Genomic DNA, 16,542 nt, shown 5'->3' with positions numbered 1-16,542 from the left:
GAAGACCAAGATATCATCGAGATACACCAGAACGAATTCATTGGTATAGGGGTTGAAGATGAAATTCATCATCCGAGAGAACACCGGAGGAGCATTGACAAGGCCGAAAGACACGACAGTATATTCATAAGAACCAAAGCTTGTTCTGAATGCTGTCTTGGGAATATCTTCTTCACGAATGCGAATCTGATGATAACCCATACGAAGGTCAAGCTTCGAGAATACTTTAGCACCTTTGAGTTGCTCAAATAGCTCATTGATGTTGGGAAGTGGATACTTGTTCTTGATTGTCTTCTTGTTCAATGGACGGTAGTCGACACAAAGTCGGTCCGTGCCATCCTTCTTCTTGACAAAAAGAACACCACAACCCCATGGAGAAGAACTCGGTCTGATCAAACCCAGACGTTCTTGTTCATCGAGCTGCTTCTTCAATTCCTTCAGCTCGTTTGGTCCAAGCTTGTATGGACGCTTGCAAACGGGTTCAGTGCCAGGCTCTAGTTCGATAACGAACTCAACTGGCCGATGCGGAGGCATACCCGGAAGCTCTTCTGGAAAGACATCTTGATACTCGCAAACGACTGGAATTTGAGAGATGGCATCCAATTCGCCCTTCTCATTGAGAGAGAAAAACCGAATGGTTTCATCACGAGCGGCAAAAATAATCACATCCTCAGACGAGTGTGTCAATTGAATTTCCCTGGCAGCACAATCAAGTTGAGCCTTGTGCTTAGAAAGCCAGTCCATCCCGAGAATAAGATCAATATCCGAGTCACCAAGAACAATTGGAGAAGACTGGAATCTATAGTCGCCCATCTTGATGGAAACATCGGGAGCAACCAAACTAGAAGACAAAAGCTTTACCCGGAGAAACAACTTGCATAACTTTGGATAAAATCTCTGTGTCAACATTGTGCTTCGATGCAAATGGGTATGACAAGAAAGAATGCGATGCACCAGTATCAAAAAGAACTTTTGCAGGAATATCATTAACTGAGAGATTACCCATTATCACATCAGTAGATTCCTCCGCTTGAGCTGCATTCATCATGTTCACCTTTGCAAACTTTGGATTATGCTTGACCACTGCATTGCTGGAAGATCTGACAGGAGGAGGAGGAGGAAGACGCCTCTGGTTGAAGCACTTGTTAGCATAGTGACCTTTCTGCTGACATTTGTTGCAAGTCACCTCTGAGAGTGGACGGTGATAAGGAGCATTGGACTTTGGAGCTTGATTCTGAGACTTGTTCTGATAGCCAGAGTTGGAAGAGTTGGAAGAACCATGGCCACCTTTGTTCTTCTGCTGGTAAGGCTGACGAAACGGAGGAGGAGGAGGCAACCAGAACTTCTGTTGCTTAGCTGTCACAAGTGAGGAAGAAGAAGACTGAACTGCGTCTCTGACTCTCTTCTTAGAAGCCTCACACTTGAGCTGAGCAGCCTCTTGCTTCAGTGCCATATTGTAGAATTGATCAAACTGAGTAGGCTCAACAAGAACGAGAGCTAACTGCAGATCCTCTTTAAGGCCACCTCTGAAGTGATAGATCATGCTCTTCTCATCAGGAACGTCTTGTTTAGCGAAGCGAGCAAGTTTCTGAAACTGAATGTTGTATTGATACACAGACATGTTTCCTTGCTTGAGATTGCGGAACTCCTCACGCTTGCTCTCAACAACACTTTGTGGAATGTGGTGCGCTTTGAAGTCCCGACAGAAGTCAGTCCAAGTGATCACACGACCTCCTCTGGAATCTTTGTATTGCTGAAACCAATCAGCAGCTTGGTCCTTGAGCTGGAAAGAAGCGAACTTGACAAAGTCCTCAGGCCTGACATTGCTACATTCAAAATGCTTGTTGATGTCCACGAGCCAATCATCGGCATCCGTGGCCTCGGCACAGTAGCTGAAAGACTTGGGCTGATTTGCGAGAAACTGGTTGAGAGTGGCAAAGTGAAACTGATTGTTGCCTTGACCTTGATTGCCTTGATTGCCTTGCCCTTGAGTACGTTCTTGCAAGAGTTGCAGAATCATCTGAGCATTGGCGTTGGTGGCTGCCATGATTGCTTGCCATGCCTCCGGAGGTGGAGGTGGTGGCGGAGGGTTCGCTTGACTCCCTTCATTGCGATCCGGATTCTGACGCGTTGGCGGAGCCATCCTGAAGAGGGTGACATCCGTTAGCATCTTGATAGACAAAAGATAAGTAGAATCAACGGATAGAAATTGCAACATATAGTCTTCACAATAAACATTCGAACGAAGATGAACGAATGAATTCCGTAGTAAATCATCACACTTCCATAAGTTGAGAAGCCACTTGAAAAAGATATGGAATGAACATATGAATTCGAAGCAACTCGAATACCACAATACAAAATAAAACAAAGTATTGGCTTGCAGAATAAGCCGGAACAAACATATGATAGATATTTCGTCCGAAGTTTTCGTGGTGGGGCCCACACGGGCTCAATCGTACAGCACCATCATGTACAAGGCTGTGCACATGACATACGAAGCGTCCCCGAGTCGGCAAAGCCATGGACTCTTTAAGACACAACGAGACCACTGTAAAATCAACCGTATACAGGCGGACCACTAGACGTCGAACCCCAATCTCATATCATGCGTCTGTCGGAAAGATATCCTAAGGCTACTTGAATTCCCACTTATAAACTCCCGAAACTTTCTGGTTATGCAATCTGGTGTAGGGGATACAGGGGACACAAAATATATCACCCAAACTAACAATCCCTAGATCCAGCTGTATCCATCCGTCAACACATAACCAAGAAACCTTCGGAAATCGTTTACCTCAACCTTCGAAAAACATCCGTTATACAAGTTATGGCAATACTCCCGAACTCCCGCCCCAGTACTGGGTGGCGTCGAGGTGATCTCACCAACAACTGCATAAAAGAGATTTCGATGTCGGCGAAACTCAGGTATTCCAGAACTGCAACGATAAAATTGTGACGACAACACCTCGGAGCTCAACTCCCCGGGACACTGCCACAACCCCTAAATGACAGGAGGCACCAAGAACAATGTTCTCGTCACAAATCGATCGGAACGATTCCAAGATACCCGCGTGATCCTAAAAAATTTTTTAGTGAAATTTGAGGAGAGAGTAGTCAAAACTTCTACGTCAGGAGACCTCACCAGAGCGACGAAGGGACTGAGGAGTAAAAAGAATCCTACTCTCCGATATATATAATCCTAAGACTCAAAACATTTTTGTTCTAGACTCAACAACGCCAGCGATTCGATCAAGCAGGGGGCTCCTAAGTCGGGGATGGCTCTGATTACCAACTTGTAACGCCCACGATGCGGCTATATCTCCCACGTGTCGAGGCACGACTTAGAGGCATAACCGCATAGTGGTTTTGTCGCAAGAAGGGTCATCTTCACACAATCCCATGTAATGAACAAGAATGGGATAAAGAGTTGGCTTACAATCGCCACTTCACACAATACATAAATATCATCATACATCATCCAAAATACAATCATATAGACCGACTACGGTCAAAATCCAGATGAAAATAAGACAACCCCAAATGCTAGATCCCCGATCGTCCCAACTGGGCTCCACTACTGATCATCAGGAAAAGACACATAGTAACGACCACGTTCCTCGTCGAACTCCCACTTGAGATCGACGCCATCATCTGCACTGGCATCGTCGGCACCTGCAACTGTTTTGGTAGAATCTGTGAGTCACGGGGACTCAGCAATCTCACACCCGCGAGATCAAGACTATTTAAGCTTATAGGAAAGGAGGTGCAAAGAGGTGGAGCTGCAGCGGCAAAAGCATATATGGTGGCTAACTTGCGCAAATGAGAGCGAGAAGAGAAGCAACGGAACGGACGTCATCTAGCAATGACCAAGAAGTGATCCTGAACACCTACTTACGTCATACATAACACAGACCGTGTTCACTTCCCGGACTCCGCCGAGAAGAGACCATCACGGCTACACACGCACTTGGTGTATTTTAATTGGGTCAAGTGACAAGTTATCTACAACCGGACATTAACAAATTCCCATCTGCCTCATAACCGCGGGCACGGCTTTCGAAAGATAATACCCTGCAGGGGTGTCCCAACTTAGCCCATCATAAGCTCTCACGGTCAACGAAGGATAAACCTTCTCCCGGAAAGACCCGATCAGTCTCGGAATCCCGGTTTACAAGACATCTCGACAATGGTAAAACAAGACCAGCAAAGCCACCCGAATGTGCCGACAAATCCCGATAGGAGCTGCACATATCTCGTTCTCAGGGCACACCGGATGAGACATCCTACGAGTAAAACCAGACCTCGAGTTTCCAGGAGGGGGCCCCGCAGTCTGCTCAGTTCGGACCAACACTCGAAGGAGCACTGGCCCGGGGGGGTTAAAATAAGATGACCCTCGGGCTCGCGAAAACCCGGGGGAAAAGGCTTAGGTAGCAAATGGTAAAACCAAGGTTGGGCCTTGCTGGAGGAGTTTTATTCAAGGCGAACTGTCAAGGGGGTCCCATAAATCACCCGACCGCGTAAGGAACGCAAACTCAAGGAACATAATCCCGGTATAACAGTAACTAGGGCGGCAAGAGTGGAACAAAACACCAGGCATAAGGCCGAGCCTTCCACCCTTTACCAAAATATATAGATGCATTAATTAAATAAGAGATATTGTGATATCCCAACATATCCATGTTCCGACATGGAACAAACTTCAACTTCACCTGCAACTAGCAACGCTATAAGAGGGGCTGAGCAAAAGCGGTAACATAGCCAAACAACGGTTTGCTAGGAAAGGATGGTTAGGGCTGACATGGCTAAAATGGGAGACATGATATAGCAAGTGATAGGTAGCGGAGCATGGCAATAGAGCGAACAACTAGCATAGCAAAGATAGAAGTGATTTCGAGGGGTGGTCATCTTGCCTGCAAGATTCTCAGAGTTGTCGAAAGCTTGATCCTCGTAAGCGTACTCGACAGGTTCCTCGTTCACGAACTCGTCTCCCGGCTCTACCCAAGACAAGAACACAAACAAACGGAACCACAATCAACAACGAGAAATGCGCAAGCAACATGATGCAAAACATGTATGATATGCAAGATATGATATGCGATGCATATGCGTGCTCCGGAAGGAAAATGATGAACATGGCAGTAACTTGGCAAACCAAGCATGCCACTGGAAAGATGAGATGATTTCGGTCGAAATCGATATAAAGATCACCGGAATCGGATGCACGGTTTGCAAATGGCAAGCAAAACAAGAATGACACTAATCTGCGATAAACAGCAAGATAGCACTTAAAATGCAACAAGTAACAATGCTACAGCACCCCAACATAGCAACAAAGCACATGGCAGTAATCTACAGGAGATGCTTGACAAAAGATGAACACTGAGCTACGGCTAGTTCACAACATATCAAGCTCAAACAAGCATGGCAAAAGTGCAAAAGATTACAGGTTCACAGACTTGGTGAAAAACTGGACATGGCAGAAACAGCATCAGGTAGCAATGTTCAGAGCACGAAATCAACATGCTACAGGAACTTAACATAGCAAAACAAGGCATGGTAGTGTTCTACTAAATGCACATGACAAAAGTCCCTTACTGACCATAAGCCAAAAAGGACCAGAAGATATGATGGCAAGCATGTAAACATGGCAAGTTTCGTTATCAGGTTTCAGACTTGGCAGAAAACAGAGCATGGCAGAAATATTAATATGTAGGCCTCTTTGTGAGCTTGATGCACTCACTACAGAGCAATGCATGACAAACCAAGCATACCTACAGCAAGATGGCATGTTTATGAGGCTATCCATGGCAATAACAATTGCATAGCATGTATGGATCAACTACAATAAGCTTGGCAAAAATGCATATCATGTTAAGAATCTGCCAGAAATATTTTATAGCAAAAGTAGAGCAAGATTGAGTCATGCTATGGCACCCTAAAATTGCAAACAATTGCAGGAATGGATCAATTACAACTATAGATACAAAACATCCTTACTGAACATCTCCAAAATATGCATGGATCTCTCTGTAGCATCAAGTTTACATGGCAACAACGTTACAGCAGACGAGGACTTAGAGAAATCAGTAAGCCCCTGAAATCAGAAATATAACGGGGCCTACTTTGCATGCTTGTGCTAGTCACCACAGAGATCACAAAAATACATGGACTACACCACTGGAAAGATGGCATGGCATACTTCAAAACACATGTAGAGCTCATGCTCAAAATATGCACAGATTAAATGATACAAAAATGACAAATCTCCAAGTTCTGATAAGAACCAGAGATTAACAGCAACTAGCCTCTTCCAACGAAGATTTGGGCATCAAGATGACCTCTAATGACCATGGTGCAATTTAACAAAATGAAGAGCATCACGAGACGAACAATTGACATATTATACGCGCGAATCGGAGCTAAATGCACAAAGTTATCGCATCTGGAACAGGAGCACTTGCTGATGGAATTCTAGGACAGAAGAATTAGAGGGGGGTTTCGAAAAAAAGTCAACGGACTCATACCAGATCGGATCGAACCCGAGCTACAGGAGATCGGGCCGGCGACCGGGAAGGAGGCGAGGGAGATGGCCGGAGGAGGGGCGGCCGGAGAGGCGCCGGCGGAGGGGCGGCGGAGAGGCCGCGGCGCGCCGGCGAGTGCGGCGGCGCACGGGAACCCGAGCGGCGGCGCGGGGCACGGGGCCCGAGGCAGCGGCGGCGGGAGGAGGCGGGCCGGAGGGCCGGGGTCGGGCCGGCGGGGAACGGCGGCGGCGGACGCTGACGTGGCGACGGGCGATTCGTCCGCCGGCGCGGGCGGACGTGTCCGGCGCGGGCGGACGCTGTCCGGCGGCGCGAGGGATTTTTGCTAGGGTTAGACTGCGATTCCGTTTTTCGGGATGCCCACTTATAAATAGGTAGAGGGAGCTAGGAGGCTCCAAATGAGGTACGGTTTTCGCCCACACGATCGTGATCGAACGACCTAGAGCATGGAAGAGAGTTTGGTGGGTTTTGGGCTGGTTTTGGAGGGGGTTTTTGCTGGACGCTCAAATGGACTTTGCGGATGCCCGGTTAACCGTTGGAGTACCAAACGACCTCCGAATGGAACGAAACTTGACCGGTAGTCTCCGGGTGGTATATTAAGACCACTTGACAAGCCTCGGTCCATTCCGAGAAAGTTTGACACACGCACACGAAAGAAAACAAGAGGGGTGCACCGGAGGAGATAGGAGCGCCGGATTGGAAAACGGACAACGGGGAAAATGCTCGGATGCATGAGACGAACACGTATGCGAATGCAATGCACATGATGACATGATATGAAAATGCATGACATGACAAAATACAAAACGAAAGACAAAACCCGACAACGGAGGGAAAAACATAACACATAGCCGGAAATGGCAAGAGTCGGAGTTACAAATATGGCAAGTTACATGCGGGGTGTTACAACACTCCACCACTACGAGAGGATCTCGTCCCGAGATCTAGGACTGAAAGAACTCCGGATATTCGGAACGGAGATGGTCCTCGCGTTCCCAGGTGGCTTCCCGGTCGGAATGGTGCGACCACTTCACTTTCAGGAATTTGATTGACTTGTTGCGAGTCTTGCGCTCAGTTTCTTCAAGAATAGCAACTGGGTGCTCATGATAAGACAAATCTTCTTGGAGGTCAATCTCTTCGAAGTCGATAGTGCGCTCAGGCGTCTTGAAGCACTTGCGGAGCTGTGACACGTGGAACACATCGTGCACGTTCGCGAAGTTGGAAGGAAGCTCAAGTTGATAGGCGAGGTCGCCTCTTTTGCCAATGATCTTGAAAGGACCCACGTATCTAGGGGCAAGCTTCCCTTTGATACCGAAGCGACGGGTGCCTTTCATTGGAGAGACGCGGAGGTAGACATGGTCTCCGATCTCGAAAGCCAAATCACGATGCTTACTATCATAGTAGCTCTTCTGACACGATTGCGCGGCTTTGAGATTATCACGGATGACTTTACACATTTCTTCAGCTTCAGTGATTAAGTCATTGCCAAGAAGTTGGCGTTCACCAGTCTCTGACCAATTAAGAGGGGTACGGCACTTTCTGCCATAGAGAATCTCGAATGGGGCCTTGCCCGAACTCGCTAGGAAGCTGTTGTTGTAGGATAATTCGGCATAAGGAAGACAATCTTCCCATTTCATGGCAAAGGAAATGACACAAGCCCTGAGCATATCTTCAAGAATTTGATTGACTCGCTCGACTTGGCCACTAGTTTGAGGATGGAAAGCTGTGCTGAAGCGAATGTTTGTGCCCATGGCCTTCTGGAAGGAGTCCCAGAACATAGAGGTGAAGATGCTTCCACGATCAGAAGAAATCAATTGTGGAATGCCGTGCAAGGAGACAATTCTGGAGGTGTAGAGCTCTGCCAGCTGAGCTGCTGTGATGGATTCTTTGATTGGAAGGAAATGAGCCACTTTAGAAAGCTTGTCAATGACAACGAAGATAGCATCATTTCCGCGCTTGGACTTGGGAAATCCAGTCACGAAGTCCATTTCGATATGATCAAACTTCCATTCTGGGATAGCAAGAGGTTGGAGGAGACCAGCTGGTCGTTGGTGTTCTGCTTTCACTCTTCGGCAGACATCACATTCATTCACGAATTGAGCAATTTCTCGCTTCATTCGAGTCCACCAATACGACTGCTTGAGGTCATGATACATCTTCGTACTTCCAGGATGAATGGAAAGGAGAGAATTGTGCGCCTCGTTCATTATGACTTTCCTTAGATCACCTTTCGGAACCACAATCCGGTCCTCGAAGAACAAAGTGTCTCTGTCATCAATGCGATAGCACTTGTATTTGGAAAGACCCTTGTCGATACCACGTTTCACCTTCTTCACCATGGCATCCAGGAGTTGTGCCTCACGAATTTGCTCTTCCAAAGTAGGAGATACTATGAGGTTGGCAAGAACGCCTTGAGGAACAACTTGGAGATTCAGCTTGCGGAAAGCTTCACAAAGATCCGGTTGGAAAGGCTTGAGAATTAAGCTGTTGCAATAAGCTTTCCTGCTTAAAGCATCTGCAATGACATTAGCCTTGCCTGGAGTATATTCGATACTCGGATTGTACTCTTGAATCATTTCGACCCATCGAGTCTGCCTGAGGTTGAGGTTGGGCTGAGTGAAGATATACTTGAGACTCTTGTGATCAGTGAAAATGTCCACTTGTCTTCCCAACAAGAGATGTCTCCACGTAATCAATGCATGGACAACTGCCGCCAACTCAAGATCGTGAGTGGGGTAGTTCTTCTCGTTGGGCTTCAACTGCCGAGAGGTATAGGCCACAACTTTCTACTCTTGCATTAACACAGCACCGAGACCTTGGAGAGAAGCATCACAGAAAACTTCATACGGCTTCTTTCTGAGCTTGATGCCCTCACTACAGAGCAATGCATGACAAACCAAGCATACCTACAGCAAGATGGCATGTTTATGAGGCTATCCATGGCAATAACAATTGCATAGCATGTATGGATCAACTACAATAAGCTTGGCAAAAATGCATATCATGTTAAGAATCTGACAGAAATATTTTATAGCAAAAGTAGAGCAAGATTGAGTCATGCTATGGCACCCTAAAATTGCAAACAATTGCAGGAATGGATAAACTACAACTATAGCTACAAAACATCCTTACTGAACATCTCCAAAATATGCATGGATCTCTCTGTAGCGTCAAGATTATATGGCAACAAAGTTACAGCAGACGAGGACTTAGAGAAATCACTAAGTCCCTGAAATCAGAAATATTACGGGGCCTACTTTGCATGCTTGTGCTAGTCACCACAGAGATCACAAAAATACAAGGACTACACCACTTGGAAGATGGCATGGCATACTTCAAAACACATGTAGAGCTCATGCTCAAAAGATGCACAGATTAAATGATACAAAAATGACAAATCTCCAAGTTCTGATAAGAACCAGAGATTAACAGCAACTATCCCTCTTCCAACGAAGATTTGGGAATCAAGATGACCTCTAATGACCATGGTGCAATTGACGAAAATGAAGAGAATCACGAGGCGAACAATTTGACATATTATACGCGCGAATCGGAGCTACATGCACAAAGTTATCGCATCTGGAACAGGAGCACTTGCTGATGGAATTCTGGGACTTGGAAGAATTAGATGGGGATTTCGAGAAAAAGTCAACGGACTCATAGCAGATCGGATCGAACCCGAGCTACAGGAGATCGGGCCGGCGACCGGGAAGGAGGCGAGGGAGATGGCCGGAGGAGGGGCGGCCGGAGCGGCGCCGGCGGAGGCGCGGCGGGGCCGGCCGGCGGTGGAGAGGCCGCGGCGCGCACGCGAGTGCGGCGGCGCACGGGAACCCGAGCGGCGGCGCGGGGCACGAGGCCCGAGGCAGCGGCGGCGGGAGGAGGCGTGCCGGAGGGCCGGGGTCGGGCCCGCGGGCCGGTGGGGAACGGCGGCGGCGGACGCTGACGTGGCGACGGGCGATTCGTCCGCCGGCGCGGGCGGACATGTCCGGCGCAGGCGGACGCTGTCCGGCGGCGCGAGGGATTTTTGCTAGGGTTAGACTGCGATTCCGTTTTTCGGGATGCCCACTTATAAATAGGTAGACGGAGCTAGGAGGCTCCAAATGAGGTGCGGTTTTCGCCCACACGATCGTGATCGAACGACCTAGAGCATGGAAGAGAGTTTGGTGGGTTTTGGGCTGGTTTTGGAGGGGTTTTTGCTGTACGCTCAAATGGACTTTGCGGATGCCCGGTTAACCGTTGGAGTACCAAACGACCTCCGAATGGAACGGAACTTGACCGGTAGTCTCCGGGTGGTATATAAAGACCACTTGACAAGCCTCGGTCCATTCCGAGAAAGTTTGACACACGCACACGAAAGAAAACAAGAGGGGTGCACCGGAGGAGATAGGAGCGCCGGATTGGAAAACGGACAACGGGGAAAATGCTCGGATGCATGAGACGAACACGTATGCGAATGCAATGCACATGATGACATGATATGAAAATGCATGACATGACAAAATACAAAATGAAAAACAAAACCCGACAACGGAGGGAAAACATAACACATAGCCGGAAATGGCAAGAGTCGGAGTTACAAATATGGCAAGTTACATGCGGGGTGTTACACAAGCATACCCGGCAGGCTATTGGGGATCCGTCCTCAAGGCACCATGGCCTGGGTTACGCGCCGGCAAGCCTAGCCGATTAACATAGGGAGAACATGCAAAGGGGGGAAGGAAAGTAACATGCATAATATCAAAAATACTGCAGGGTTATATTACATCAATTGTTGCTGCAGTTCTAACTAAAGATAGAAATTGTCTTGGTCGTGAACCTGCAGCGGCGATGAGAAACAGGGTGCCTAGTCCCGGCGCAGGCCTCCACCCTCTGGATTCCATCGATACGACTGATGATGGGCTGGATACGCTCCTTGAGCGTCGCGAGGTCCGCATCCTCCGGCAAGCTCTCCAGCACAGCGTCAAAGTCAAGGTTGGGATTCCAGTGCGCCACCTTGGTGAGGACCTTGGACATGGCCCCCCGGCAAAGCCTCCGGGCCTCATCGGCTAGGGAGGCCGCCTGATTGGAGTGGAGCTACTCCAGGGCTCCAAGAAGACCCTCGAAGAATAGGGTCATCTTGGCGTTGGGGCTCATGTTGTGCTCCGGGGTATACCTCACATTCGGCATTCCCATGGTAGCCAGCTGCGTGGTGATCCAGCCGGCGACGTCTTCGAGGCGGCCGACCCAGCGATCCTCGCCCTCCACAAAATCCTTGTGGGTGGCGGCTTTGTTCTTCCGCAGCTGCTTCTCGGCCTCCAGATCCTTGGCCAGGGTCCCCTCCCAGGCCTAGGCCTCCGAGAGCGTCCTCTCAAGACCCTCCAGCTTCACCTTCAGATCTTTGATGGAGTCATGGGCCTTGGAGAGCTGCTCAGCCTTGCCGAGGACTGCGCCCTGCGCCTCCACCAAGGCACCGTTGAGCGTGTCCTTCTCCTTCGACAGCTTCAGGGTCTGGTCCTTCAGCTCGTCCCGCTCCACGTCCAGCTCCTTCACCTTGCCGGCGTGAACCAGAGCCTGGGCATTGAGTGCCTCCCTGTTCCTCTGCTCCAGCTCCTGGGTCAGCTGCACGACGAGTTTCTCCACCTCCTCATCCTTGCCGCGGAGCGTTGCGGAAAGCTTCTCCTCACGTGCGGCAAGGTACTCCTCCTGGGAGTTTAGCGCGGCCTGCTGCTGGTGCCGAGCGGCCTCGGCCTGAGTGGCCTCCTGCTTTGCCAGTTCCTGGGCCTTCTCGATGTCGGCCTGCTTCATGATGAGCGCCAGGTCGCGCTCAGCCAGCGCGTCCTGGGCGGCCTTCGGGTCCTTGTGGGCCTGGCGGAACCAAGCCTGCGCCTCGGCAACATGCCCCTCGAGGTCTGCCTCCGCCTTGTCCACCACCGCCATCCTGGACTTGGCCTTGTCCAGGTGAGTGCGGTGAAGCGCCCGGAGCTTCTGGAAGTTGGCGCCCGTGGCTTGGAGGAGCCGCTCTTCCTGGGAACCGCCACCACCGGCGCTCGGCTCGTCAACGACCTCAAGCCCGGCGGCGGCGAGCACCTCGTCATCGAACACCTCCCCCTCGACGGGCGCCCCGATGCTCGCCGTCCCTGGGAGGTGGACGAACAGGTAGTCGCTCACCCTCAGGTACCTGCTTGAGCCAGAGGCAGCGGAGGAGGTAGGTTGGTCGTCAACCACCTCCTCCTCGGCAGGCCCCTTGCCGGCCTCCTCGGTAGCAGCCTTCCTGGGTTCCCCGCCAGGCCCCTTGGCAGCATCCTCAGCGGCACCCTTGGCGGCCTCCTCGGTGGCGATCTTCTCGGCCTCCGCCACGGCATCCTTGGCGACATCCTCGATGACGGTGTCTATATCCTCCGGATCCGCCGAGGGAGGATCTAGATACCGAGAAGGGGATGAGGCGAAGCCAAGACCAAGATTCAGGAAGAACAGAAAAAAAAACAGGGACGAAGGGTGAGTGACTTACCAGTGCCGGGCTGGGAAGCAGAGGTCCCCTCCCCGCCAACATTTGGCGTCGAGGCGAAGCCACCAGCGCCCAAGTACACCTCCTCCTCCTCCGTGTGCATGGGATCGGTGCTTGGCGCCCTTGACGGGGACGCCCCTCGGGGCGGCGTGGTTGATGGGGGCGGCGTGTTGGGGGTAGCCCCCAGTGGCTCCTCCTGCTGCTGTCCTCCTCCTGCAACCACGGCAAGGTCAGTGCCAAGGGATTGTACCCCCAACGCACGTCGACGAGGGGTGAGTGATGAACTTACGCTGGGGGCTGTGCCGGGGGCTGCTGTCCGGGCTGCTCAACACCACCAGCGGTGTACCGGAAGTACCTGCCGGGGGCTGGCCGCTCGCCGAAGCCCTGGCCCTCTTCACCCTCTGGGCCAGTGTCTCCGCATCCCTGCAAATAAGAAGAACAGATCAATACAAGCGGCACAGATTGAGGAGACGGAGATGACAAAAAGGAGCAAGATGCTTACTCATCCTCCACCTCCTCTTCTGTCGCCTTCCTCTTCCTCCTTGGGCCGAGGGACACGAAATTGAAGACGACCTCCGCGTCGACATCTGCCGGAGGAGGGCAGAGGCAGTTGCTTTCTTCTTCGCCACCGCGGCCTTCACCAACTTCTTCGCCGCCGCGGCCCTTGTCTGGCGCGCGGACCCCTCCTGGGCTTGCCGCGGTTGTACGGCCCTGCCGGGCCCGACCGGCTCGCCAGAGGTGGCCTGCCGCAGGACCCGCCCTCTCCCCGTGACCGGAGGGTCGACAGCCTCGGCCTCCTCCGACGATGACTCGTCAACCACATCTTCGACGAGAGGGGCCCCGGTGCCGGTGCTGCTGGCTTCCCCAGCGGATTCCGCCCACTGGGCAAGCTCCTTCTCCTCTGTGGCCGCCGCGGCCTTATCCTCCACGCCGTCGGCGCTGCCGGCCTCCTTGGCGAGCTCCGCCTCAGCCGCCCTGGCGGCGATGTAGTCCAGCTCCGCCTGGGTGGTGGCCTGGACGAGCCGCAGCTCATCGCGGACGTACTTCTCCTCCAGGGTGTCAAAAAACTCCTGCACCTGATCCTCCGGCGGCTCGGCCCAATTTGGGACGAGGCCGTGCGCGTTGAACTCCGGCATCACGGCGATGATGTCGCTTCGACGCGAGTTGTTGCTCAGCGGGACCACCCCCGCCGGCAACTTAAACAAGGGCCCCTTGGCGACCTTGCCGGCCTTCGCGGCCTTGCCGGACCGCTCGACCTCGCCGTCTTGGTTCACGTCGAGCTTGAAGAGCCACTGGCAAAAGTTGGCGTGTCCTATCACCATGAGGTTGTGGTCCAAGCCGGGGCGGAGCCTCATGATGTCAGCGGTGTTCGTGAAGAGCCAGGCTGGCCTCCCCTTGTTGTGCAGCGGAGCGATTCGGCGGCGGATGAAATCCACCCTGATCATCTCAAGGATGAGCCCTGCCTCGGTGAGACGAAGAATCCTGGTGGTGGCGATCGTGAGCTTCTTGTCGTTGACGTCGACATCACTCCAGTCGTTCCTGTGGACCGGCGGTGCGTGGTGGACCCAGCAAAAGTCCTGCGGATCCTTCTCTTCAATTCAGCACCACCGGCCCCGCCAATCCTCCCACCTCTCCTTCTGGGCCCCGTCCGGATATGTCCTTTTCTCCTGGGTCCTTGGGATCCAGGCGACACAATCGGAAATGGCGCCCCCCTTTTGGATGCGAGGGAAGAAGTAGTGGCGGAAGAGCGTCGTGTTGGGATGCACTCCGGCGAAGCCCTCACAGAGATGAGCGAAAAGGGCCGTGCACGCCACAGCATTCGGCGTAAAATCCAGAAGGCGGAAGCCATAGGTGTGCATGATGTCGCTGAAGAAATCGGAGAAAGGGGGACAGAGCACGCAGGAGAAGTAATCGACGAAGAATGGGTACCGATTCGGGCCGGCTTCGGCGAAGGCGGCGGGAATGACGCGCGTGGCCGGGTGCCACGTCATCTCGCTTCCCGTCTTGCACCCCCACAGGTGCTTGAAGTAGTTCCAGAGTTCGACCGCGTCGACCGTCGACGGGAAGTAGGCGAGCTGCGTCTGCCGCACCGCCAACTCGCTCTCCGGCGGCTCCTTCTCCCCGGCGTCCTTGGCCACTCCCTTGCCTCTGCTGGTCTTGGGTGCCATGGTGGCTGCGGGAGGCGAGGAATGAAGGATGGCGAAGGCGCGGTGGCGGCGAGCGAAGGCGAGAGCTTGAGAGGGAGGAAGAAGGGGACGGCAGTTCCGAGATTGGGGAACGCACGGAGGATAAATGAGCAGTGCGCCCGCGGTTATTCCTTTCTACGGGGAAGGAGCGGGCCGCCTCTTTTCCCATTAACTGCGATGTGATGCATGCGTGCGGGAACCGCCCCACGCATGACCCCCACGTCACGCACGACTCTCCATCTTGCGCGTTCAATGCGGGTCGTGGAGAAGCACAGCGGACGAGAAGTTACCACAGTAAAAATCCCGCCCCGACTGCCCGCGCACCGTTCTGGGCCTGGCACAACAACGTGTCGCGCTTATATGTGGCCCAGGCCCGGGGGCTCCTGTCGGTGTACAAAAGTAGGGGCACTCCTTTTGACCCCTTTACTTGTGCACGGACAGTCGGAGCCGCGCCCACGGCCACGCTAAGTAGGGCAGAGGAGGGAAGCCAAAGACACAAGACAACCGAGGCAACGCCAAAACCAGATGTATAAAAGAGCAAAGGGGCGAGGTGGACTCCCCCGGCAAGACCCTTGCCGGGGCAACTTGCCCAACACTAGCAGAGCGAGCCACCCTTGAGCCCAAGGGTTCCAAACGCTGCCAACAACTACATTGGACCCAGGGCTCGGGAGGCACCTCTGAGGTGGCATGCAGATCTTTGTCAAGATCATAAATACATGAGATCAGCTGAGAACTAGAAGACGACGACCCTCGGCGAGATTCTAGCCGAAGAAATCCACAAGACCCCCGGCAAGCGCCTTGCCGAGGACGACCGCAGCGCCATGGCAAGACCCTTGCCGGGCCCCACCGGCAAGACCCTTGCCGAAGGCGTCAGCAGGGCCACAGCCAGGCCCGTGCCTGCCTAGACTCCACCGTCGTCCCCAAGCAGCTGCTAGCTCAACCAGCTGGGCAGGCACCTGCGTGGTGACGGGCGGCCTCTACACCGACCCAGCAAGCACCTGTGTGGTGGCATGCAGATCTTCGTGAAGGCCCTGCCACCGCGCCACCTCAGCAGCCTGCCTGCCTACATGGCGCTGCACACATCGCTGGCATGGGCGTGTGTCGAAGCGAGGCGGGGCGGCGACGGATGGGATGGGCCTCGTTCCCGTCCCCGATAAAGCTAGTGGACACCTCAGTAGCGCATTTAATTCGCTTTGTCTCGTAATGCCGGGCGACAAGCTCGTGCACTGTAGACCTTTCCACCTCCTATGTGCCACTGTGGCAACCCCTTTTTCCTATAAAAGGAGGTCCGAGGCGACCAGGAGAAGGATTCGGCTCTTTGGAACTAGGC

The sequence above is a fragment of the Triticum aestivum genome, chromosome 7D (genome assembly GCF_018294505.1).
Source record: "Triticum aestivum cultivar Chinese Spring chromosome 7D, IWGSC CS RefSeq v2.1, whole genome shotgun sequence".
Classification (NCBI taxonomy): Eukaryota; Viridiplantae; Streptophyta; class Magnoliopsida; order Poales; family Poaceae; genus Triticum; species Triticum aestivum.
Note: the sequence above shows the minus strand (reverse complement) of the source record.